A 10,430-nucleotide genomic window follows, 5' to 3' on the forward strand; every position below is an offset into this window, starting at 1 on the left:
GAGGTCAAAAATTATCAAGTGGATACAATTTTAAATGTCAGTGCACACAACCTCAGAGTTTAAAAAAGTATAAAGAACTTTAAAAAATGGAAGTTCCAGTGCTACAGTGGGACACATCAACTTACTATTTGACAGAATATATGAAAAGAAAATCAATAAGGGTATGGAATACTTGAACAACACTATAAAGTAGCATGATTTAACTGACATTTGTAGAACACTCCACCCAACACGGCAGAATACACATTATTTTAAAGTGCACTTGAAATATTTACCAAAATAGAACACAGGCTGTGATATGAAACATTTCTCAACAAACTTGATTGTGTGGTAATTATTCAGTATTGTATGAAAAATTCTACATTGTAACTCTTACAAATTACCATATGCGAACAAATTGAAATTGATAATATACATAAATATAAGAGAAAAAATTATAAAACTTCAAGAAGAAAGTAGGAGAAAATACTTGTGAGCTAGGTTAGGCAGCAATTCCTTAAGCAGACAAACAAATTAACCATAGAAGAAAAAAAATTACAGGTTTAGCTGTTCAAAAAACATGGTTAATGTAGGTAAGGAAATAAAAAGGCAACCCTAAGAGTGGGAGAAAATACTTGAAAAGGTGTATCTCATAAAGAACTTGTATCTAAACTATTTAAAAGAACTTTTATATCTCATTAATAAGAACACAATCAAACCAATTAACATGGAGAAAGATTGGAACAAATATTGAAGCAAAGAAGTTATATAAAATTTCAATAAGCACTATTAGGCACCCTGGAAAATGCAAATTAAAATCATAATGAGATACCACTAACACCCATTACTTGGCAATGTCACTCCTAGGTATTTACCCAAGAGAACGGAAAACCTATGTCTATTTAAAAAAGCCTTATGTATAAATATTAATAGCAACTTTATTCACAGTAGCCAAATCCTTGTAACAATTCAAACATCCATCAACTGAACAAACACACTATGATTTACTCAAATAATGAAATATTGTTCAACAATAAAAAGAATAAAATGTTAATCCACCTATCAATTTGGATGAATTGCAAAGGCAATAGACTAAGTGAAAGAACTCAGACACAAAATACTTCATTCTATATGATTCAAATTTTTAGCAAAGGCAAAAGCACAATAAAAGAACAAAAAATAATTGGTTGCCAAAGACCAGAAGCCAGACAAGGAGACTGACTACAAAGAGGCACCAGAACTTTTTAGGATGCTGGAAAGCTTTTATGTTTTCATTGTGGTAGTGGTTACATAAATGTATTACATTTGTTATAACTCATTTAATGGTGCATTTAAAACTGGTGAATTGGATTGTATGTGTATTATTTCATTCTCATGCTGCTAATGAAGAAATACCTGAAACTGGGTCACTTGTAAAGAAGAGAGGTTTGATGACTCACAGTTCAGCCTGGCTGAGGAGGTCTCAGGAAACTTACAACCATACGTGGAAGGGGAAACAAATACATACTTCTTCACATGTAGCAGCAAGGAGAAGTGCCAAGCAAAAGGGGGAAAAGCCCCTTATATAACCATCAGATCTTGCCAGAACTCAATTACTATCATGAGAACAGCATGAGGGTAACTCCCCCCATGATTTAATTACCTCCCACCAGGTTCCTCCCATGACAAAAGGAAGAAATTGGCTAAAAGAAAGGAGCTACAGTCTCCATGCAAGTCTGAAATCCAGCAGAGCAGTCAAATCTTAAAGCTCCAGAATGATCTCCTTTGACTTCATGTCTCACATCCAGGAAATGCTGATGCAAGAGGAGTGTTTCCATGGCTTTGGGCAGCTCCACCCCTGTGGTTTTGGAGGGAACAGCCTCCCTCCTGATTGCTTTCACAGGATGGCATTGAGTATCTGACTTTTCCAGGTGCATGGTGTAAGCTGTCAGTGGATCTACCATTCTGGGGTCTGGAGGACAATGGCACTCTTCTAACAACTCCGGGAGGCAGTACCCCAGTGGGGACTCTGCGTGGGGGCTTCATACCCACATTTCCCTTATGCACTGACCTAGCAGAGGTTCTCCATGAAGGCCCCACCTCTGCAGCAAACTTCTGCCTAGACATCCAGGTGTTTCCATACTTCCTCTGAAATCTAGGCAGAGGTTCCAAAACCTCATTCCTGACTTCTGTGCACCCTCAGACCCAACACCATGTTGAAGCCACCAAGGCTTGGGGCTTGCACTCTATGAAGCAATGACATGAGCTATACTTTGGCCCCTTTTAGCCATAGCTAGAGTGGCTGGGATGCAGAGCACCAAGTCCCTAGGCTGCACACAGCAGGAGGGTCCTTAACCCTGCCCATGAAACTTTTTTTCCACCTAGGTCTCTGACATGACCTGTAGATATTTTCCCCACTGTCCTGGAGATTAACATTTAGCGCCTCATTACTTATGCAAATATCTGCAGCCCACTTGAATTTCTCCTCAGAAAACAAGTTTTTCTTTTCTATTGCATTATCAGCCTGCAAATTTTCCAAACTTTTATGCTGTTTCCCTTTTAAAACTGAATGATTTTAAGAGTACCTAAGCCACATCCTAAATGCTTTGCTGCTTAGAAATTTCTTCTGTAAGATACCCTAAATAATCTTCCTCTAGTTCAAAGTTCCACAAGTCTCTAGTGCAGGGCAAAATGCCACCAGTCTCTTTGCTAAAACACAGCAAGTGCCACTTTTACTCATTTCCAACAAGTTCCTTATCTCCATCTGCAACCACCTTGGCCTGGATTTCATTGTACATATCATTATCAGCATTTTTGTCACAGCCATTCAACAAGTCTCTAGGAAGTTGCAAAATTTCCCACATTTTTTTTTTGTCTTCTGAGCCCTCTAAACTCTTCCAAACTCTGCCTGTTACCCAGTTCCAAAGCTGCTTCCACATTATCAGGTATCTTTACAGCAGAACCCCACTCTACTGGTACCAATTTACTGTATTAGTTTGTTCCCTCACACTGCTGATAAAGACATACTCAAGACAGCATAATTTATAAAGAAAAATAGGTTTAATAAACTGACAGTTTCACATGAATGGGGAGGCCTCACAATCATGGCAGAAGCTGAAAGACACATTTTACAAGGTGGCAGTCAAGAAAGAGTAAGAGCCAAGTGAAAAGGAAAACCCCTTATAAAACTATCAGATCTCATGAGACATCACTACCATGAGAAACGTATGGAGGAAACCACCCCCATGAATCAACTATGTCCAACTGGTTCCCTCCCACAGTATGTGGGAAATATGGGAGCTACAATTCAAGATAAGATCTGTGTAGGGACACAACCAAACCACATCACTAGGGCAGTAGCAAAATGCTCCCACTCTCTTTACATAGCAAGAGTGACCTTTACTGCAGTTCCCAACAAGTTCTTCATCTCCATCTGAGACCACCTCAGCCTGTACTTCATTGTCCATATTACCATCAGCATTCTGGTCAAAGCCATTCGATAAGTCTCTAGGAATTCCAACCTTTCCCACATATTCCTGTCTTTTTTTGAGCCTTACACATTGTTCCAATCTCCGCCTGTTACCCAGTTCTAAAGTCACTTCATTCCCCACTCTCTGTGGTACCAATTTATTGTATTAGTTCATTTAAATACTGCTAATAAAGACATACCTGAGACTGGGTAATTCATAAAGGAAAAAGGTTTAATGGACTCAAAGTTCAGTATGGCTTGGGAGGACTCAGGAAACTTACAATCATGCTGAAAGGGGAAGCAGACACATCCTTCTTCACATGCAGCAAGAAGTGCCAAGCAAAAGTGGGGAAAGCTCCATATAAAGCCATCAGATCTTGTGAGAACTCATTATCATGAGAACAGAATGAGGGTAACTACTCCATGATTAAATTAGCTCCCACTGGGTCCCTCTTACAGCATGTGGAGATTATGGGGACGATAATTCCAGATGAGATTTGGGCAGGGATGCAGCCAAACCATATCACTATATAAATAATAATAAGGCTTATTAAATATCCACTTACCCATAAAAGCAAGACTAATAAAAAAAGATTTGGAGCCTAACTCTCTGGGTTTCAATTCTGGCCCTGCTAATCAGTAGTTTAGTGACCTTAGATACATGACATACCCTCTCTATATTATCTCTACCAAGAGGATAATGATGTCTGCCTCATAGGCTTGTTCATCTATCTATGTAAAGCTCAACAGAAGTAAGTGATCAGTGAGTTCTTGCTGACCCTCAGCTACTGCTCCTGGCTTTGTTACTCAAATATTAAAGACATTAACTAAATCCTTTAAATTTTTTTTATTTTTTTCAACATTAGACATGTTATTTCTACATGGATCTCTATAATCTTTCAAGCTCTCTGATACCTTAAAGTCTATAAATACATGAAAAATGTTTTCACACTCTTACAAGACATTCTTCAAAAAAATGGATTCAGGGAAGGGTTCTGAAAGAAGCAACTGCACTCTGAAAATATTTATGTTTGTCTAATAGATAAATTTACTTAGTTTGTGAAACTCTTAAGATGGTATTTATTACCTTAAATAAATTATGTTTTGTCATGGAGATAGAATAAAAATAGAAAAATTTGACCAAAATCAAGTGTAATCTTCACCAGAAGCATATTTTTACAACTTTGCTTTAATTTATCATATATTAGATAAAATTATCTTTCAAGATGGATAAAAGCCTCTCAATTTGTTTAATGTAGGCCCACAAGTGTTCCTTGGTGCATACTATTTAGGACATCAAACTCAACGGTTTGTATCTGATCAGCATGTTTTCCCCCAGTCCTCGATAATATAGTGATGTTCACCTAGCTGGAGGCCACATATATTGGGTAGTAGAATCTTGACAAATGTTTGACAGGATTATGTGTCTTTTCTATTCAATGTGTTTACCTTAAAGTGATTTTAAGTGGAATGGGTTAGAATCTAATGGTAAAAATACTGAGTACTCAAGAGTTACTTGAGTTACTGTATAGAATTGAGGTGGAAGGTCTGTACTCTTTGGAAATTCTGCCAAAGGATATTCCACTTCCTACAGGAAGAAAGGGACATGCTTCAAGAGATCAGCCATCCTGAAGCTCTTACATATAAATCATGCATTTTTTTCTGTCATAGTATAACACAATCCTTGCTTTCAAATCTCTTAGACAAATGTATCAATTTCAATTAATAAAATGTCCTTGCATCTTCTTGCATTCACTATATGAAAATTCCTGATGACTGCTTGCATATTTAACAAATATGTTGCAGCTGTCATATTTTGGCTAAAAATTGATTTACCCTCTGATAAATGTTTGAAGGGAGAGGAGCATGATTATATTTCTTTTCAACATTTTCTTGAAAGGTGTTTTAAGAAAAGACAGCCAAGCTATTGAGTCTAATTCATTAACAAGCCTGCAGCCAATGTAAGTGCTTGGGGGTCCTGCTGGATGTCATCACGCACTTTCCTCACTGAAGATGAAAACCCTACATGGTTGCCCTGCCTCAGTACCCCAGGAGGATCTTTAAGTCTAAAATTAAGGCTTCCTGACTATTGAAGTAATGTGTTTTATCTTTAGTTTTTCCCATGTTTTTCTGTGCTTTGAGGTAATATCCTTCACTTGTAGGGTATGATCCATTAATAGTGGAGTTGTTTAGAAGAGTAGAGACATTTCCTCCACTCCAAAGCCTTCCATTGTTCATCATATAAATGGGAATACATAAAGGTATTTCTATCATGTTTAACTCCATGTGACAGTAAAATCGAAGTTCAAACTCAACTTTCCCATATTCAAGAAATCAAGATAATTAATTTTAATTAGTAAATCATTCAGAAGTTTGTTATTAAGTGTCACTGGGTACTTGGTTTTTTCTAGAAGATAACAGTTTAGTGAAATTTCAGTCAAGGAGGGAACGTAACTAAAGGTACTTAAAAGCAATTATAAAATAATCCAAGATAGAAAAATCACAACTGGATTGCAAATTCCATATAATTAATGTGGAGAAAAATGGAGCACCTTCATTTAAAAAAATTAATCTGATCTTTGCCCAAACCACGTTCTGATTTTTAAGTGGAAGAATAGGGTATGCACCCACCCACACATACCTCATCCTCCCCAAAAAAAGAAAAAAAAGATATTTTATATATATATATATATATATATATATATATATATATGAATAGGTCCTTAACACCTATAGAGTTAGAATATTGGTTTTAGATCTTTCTTCTTTTTTAAAAGAATTGGCGTGTTTAAAGCTATGAATTTTCTTCTGAGTATGGCTTTCACTGAATCTCATGTGTTTTGGTATGTTGTGTTTTCAGTTTTATTTATCTCAGAGTATATTCACTTATAATTTCTTTTTTATTTATTGGTTGCTTAAATTTTAAATTGGTATTTTTAAATTTTTAAACAATGAAAATTGGAAAAATGGAAACAAGATACAATATACTTAAAATATACACTAGTTGAGTCAAAAATAAGTACTAAAGATAATATAATCATTGATTTAAAAGACAAATGATGAATTTTCTGATTCCTTTTAACTTTAATTGATATAATTATACTACCCTTTTCTCTAAATTTTTATTTCTATAATTGGTGTTATGAGTTTGTAATTTACTTAAATAATTTAGCCTAGATAGAGTGACATGGTATTTATATCTATGCTATCCCATTCTAATCTAAAATGCTTTATTGTCTAATTAAGAACACATATTATTGGTTTGGGTAAGAACAATTTGATCAAAAAGCCACACTTTGGAGGGAGGCACTTCAGGCCTCCATCTATCTTAATATCAGATGATTTGCAATTACATAATAGTTGTTTAAAATCATTTCCACTGAAGAGTTAAGGATATGAAACATATGACTTGGCTAGAAATATCATTTCACGGCCTTCAATCTTATATAAACAGAAAAAAAAAGTAGCTATCAGTTTGTGTACACTTGGGAATTTTCCTGAGGTTGAGTTTTGAATTATCCTGAATCCAGGGCAAATTTATGGAGGCTGCTTGAACCCAACTAAAAGTTTATATAAATAACACCTTTAGAATTATGGATCTTTTGAAGACTGATTCTGGGAATACAAAATGGTGATGCTACCCTGGAAAACAATTTTTTCTTTTCTTCAAATATTAAACATAGATTTACCAGCAATTTCACTCCTAGGTATCTAGTCCTAATTTCTCCATGTCTTTACCAACACTTGTAAATTGTTCATTTTTTATTATGCCAGTCAAGTTGCTGTGAATTAGTATCTTATTGTGTTTTTGATTTGCATTTTCCTAAGGACTAATAATGTGGAGAAAATTTGTATATACTTTAGTAAAGTGTGTACTCAAATATTTTTGCTCATTTAAAAATTGGATTACTTATTGGTTGGGCACAGTGGCTCATACCTTTACTCCCAGCACTTTGGGAAGCTGATATGGGCAGATCACTTGAGGTCAGGAGTTTGAGACCAGCCTGGCCAACATGGTAAAACCCCATCTCTAACAAAAATACAAAAATTAGCTGGGCATGGTGGCAAGCACCTTTAATCCCAGCAACTCAGGAGGCTGAGACACAAGAATCACTTGAACCTGGGAGGCAGAGGTTCCAGTCAACCGAGATCATACTACTGTACTCCAGCCTGGGTAAGAGGGTGAGACTTCATCTCAAAAAACAAAAACAGAAACAAAAACAAAAAACACTGGATTAATGGTTGAGTCGTAAGAGTTTGTAATATATTCTGGATGCAAATTCCTTACTGGATATATGATTTCCAAGTATTTTCTTCCAGTTTGTAGGTTCTTTTTCTTTTACTTGATAGTTTCTTTGAAGCAAAAAGTTTTTAATTTTGATAAACTTTAGCTTATCGTTTTTAATCACTTGTGCTCTTAATACTATATCTAAGAAATTGATATAGAAGAAACAAAAATCAGATATTTACCCTTATGCTTTGTTATAAGGGTTTTAGCCTTTACATTTAGGTCTATGATCCATTTTGAGTTAGTTTTTTATGTATGGTGTGAGACAGGGGTCCAAACTCATTCTTTCGCTTCTGGATATTTAATCCTTCCAACATCATATGTTGAAGAGGCTACTCTTTCACCCACTGAATTGACTTGAAAAACATGCAAATCTCAATTGATCATAAATATAAGGGTTTATTTCTGGATTCCTATTAATTTGAATCTCATATGTGTGTGTGTATATATATATATATATGCTATATATATGTGTGTGTGTATATATATATGTGTATATATATAGCATATATATATATAGAAAGAGAGAGAAAGAGACTAACAGTGCATCAATGGCAGAGACACAAGTGTCTAAAACCTTCATAGCCTGGGTAACATTATGTGTATAATCTGGAACATACACACAACATTCAGTTTTGATTAAAGCACAAGTTCTCCCTTGAGCCTCTGCTAAAAGTTTCAAAGCCATACCATTTTGTAAACAAGGCCACCTGCCTAATTTGAGAAGTTTCCTCAGTTTAGAGTGTAGGGTCATGATGTGTATTATTGAAAGCTGCAGCCATGTGTTTGGCTAGGGCTTCAACTTACAGCTTGATATCAATTGTGGCTGTCTGTGGGAAAAATACAGCTATGGAGTAAACCCTCCAAGATACTCATTTTTGTTGCCTACGGCGAGCCTTTACAATTTCCCAGTTAGATGGGAGAGAATCTAATTTGGAGAGAATACATCTGGGGAGACAAGGCTAATTCACATACATGTTCCAGATCAATTATAAGATAAGTATGGCCAGCTTTGAGTTCCACAGGCCCATAACCATCCCCAAGGAAAATGTAGGCACCTGGTTTTTGTGAATTATGTTGCCATCCTATCCACATTTGGTCTGTTAAAAGAAGGGTCTCATTATACTGTTGAGGTGGCAACCATTCCATCTCATGGGTTCCAGTTTGGTGGTGACTGTTATGTGTCAGAATAATAGGGTTTTCTTGGATCACTGATCTGTTCTTTAATAGAACATTGTAAAATGTTACAAAAGATTTGTGGAAATATTACCTTAGGGTCAAATTGATTAAAATTACATAAATTTTTATAAGGTTTTATTAAAATTAGCATTAACATTAATACACCATACAAAGGTAAAATATGTTTTTTTCTTTTGAGCAAAATTTTTCATGTAACAGAAAATATAAGATTTTTGTTTATATTTGGAATAAACTGCAAAGGCCAAATGGAGAGAAAGAGACAGATACAGTTGGCCTCATGCTGTATTTATTAAGTATCATTGTTTAGGAAACTGAGTCTCTGCTTTATCAAAGAATAAAATTTTTGTATTATCATTTTGGCTAAATGAATGACTATTTTATAGTAACCTGTAATCTTATTTTTAATATCAAGTGTCTTAAACTTTTGATATTTAGAATAGTTTTCATGAGCAAAATTTAAAGTTCTAAATTTAGTCTTCTTGACCTAAAACTAATATTTTTGGATACTAGGTTCCCTGAAATACAAGAGAGATATATTATGCTTATTAGGCTTATTTGTTATGTTAGAATTATACAGGAAGCATTATTAAATATGAGTTTGTACTTAATTTTTTTGGTTATATTTATATGGATATGTTGTTAATATGTGTTTCAGGATTATATGAAATTCCTGAAATTCTGATATATCTTAATATATGTTATTGGTAATAATCATGGTTATTATATTAAATTGTTGTATACTACAGAAATAACCAAATTTTATTGTCAACTGTGTCTTTGACTATAGCTGTCCAAAGACATTTGTCATCCATAATTGAGGTTTTGCTCTGATCCTTTTCAAAAAAGTGATTTATAATTAGCTAAATAGACATAATAGTGTCTAGGGCTTGCTTTTTCAGGGGAATTCTTAAAAAGCACTCTTTAATGTGGGGTTCTGATAACATTGAAGATTGTGCCATTGGATTAGAGAGAAAACTTTCAGAGCACTAATTGAAAGGTTGATATGTTCATAAAAATTGCTAATCAAATATGAAGCAGAGCAGGAGTTAACCGTGTGGACTGAACTAATGGAGGACTACAATTATTTTTATGGCTTTTTTGTTTGAAATATTGCTGATTCCTTTTGTTTTGTGTTTCAGGGTCTGGAGAATTTGTTTCCTTTACGCTATTTATAACCTTGAAATATACTTGAAGTGTATAAGAGTAGAGCATATGTTTGTAAACAGAATTTGAGTCATATTTTTTTCTCGTCTAATTTCTCCAGAATTCATTAATTATTTGTGAAATTCTTAATTCATGGCAATGTATTTATTTGCATAAGTTTAATAAGAATCAGTTTGCTTGTATAATGGGACACAGTTGGAGGAACTGGTTATTTTTCCAGGGCTTTGACTGAAATGGCCTTGTGAAAGGTTCTAGCAAAGCCAATTTAGGAGAACCTACTTGGCAATGATTATTGTTGCACTTTGTGTGGGTAATCAGGGCAAGTATACGGGACTGCAGCTAATTTTGCAG

Source organism: Callithrix jacchus, chromosome X, assembly GCF_049354715.1.
Source record: "Callithrix jacchus isolate 240 chromosome X, calJac240_pri, whole genome shotgun sequence".
NCBI classification, from domain to species: Eukaryota; Metazoa; Chordata; class Mammalia; order Primates; family Cebidae; genus Callithrix; species Callithrix jacchus.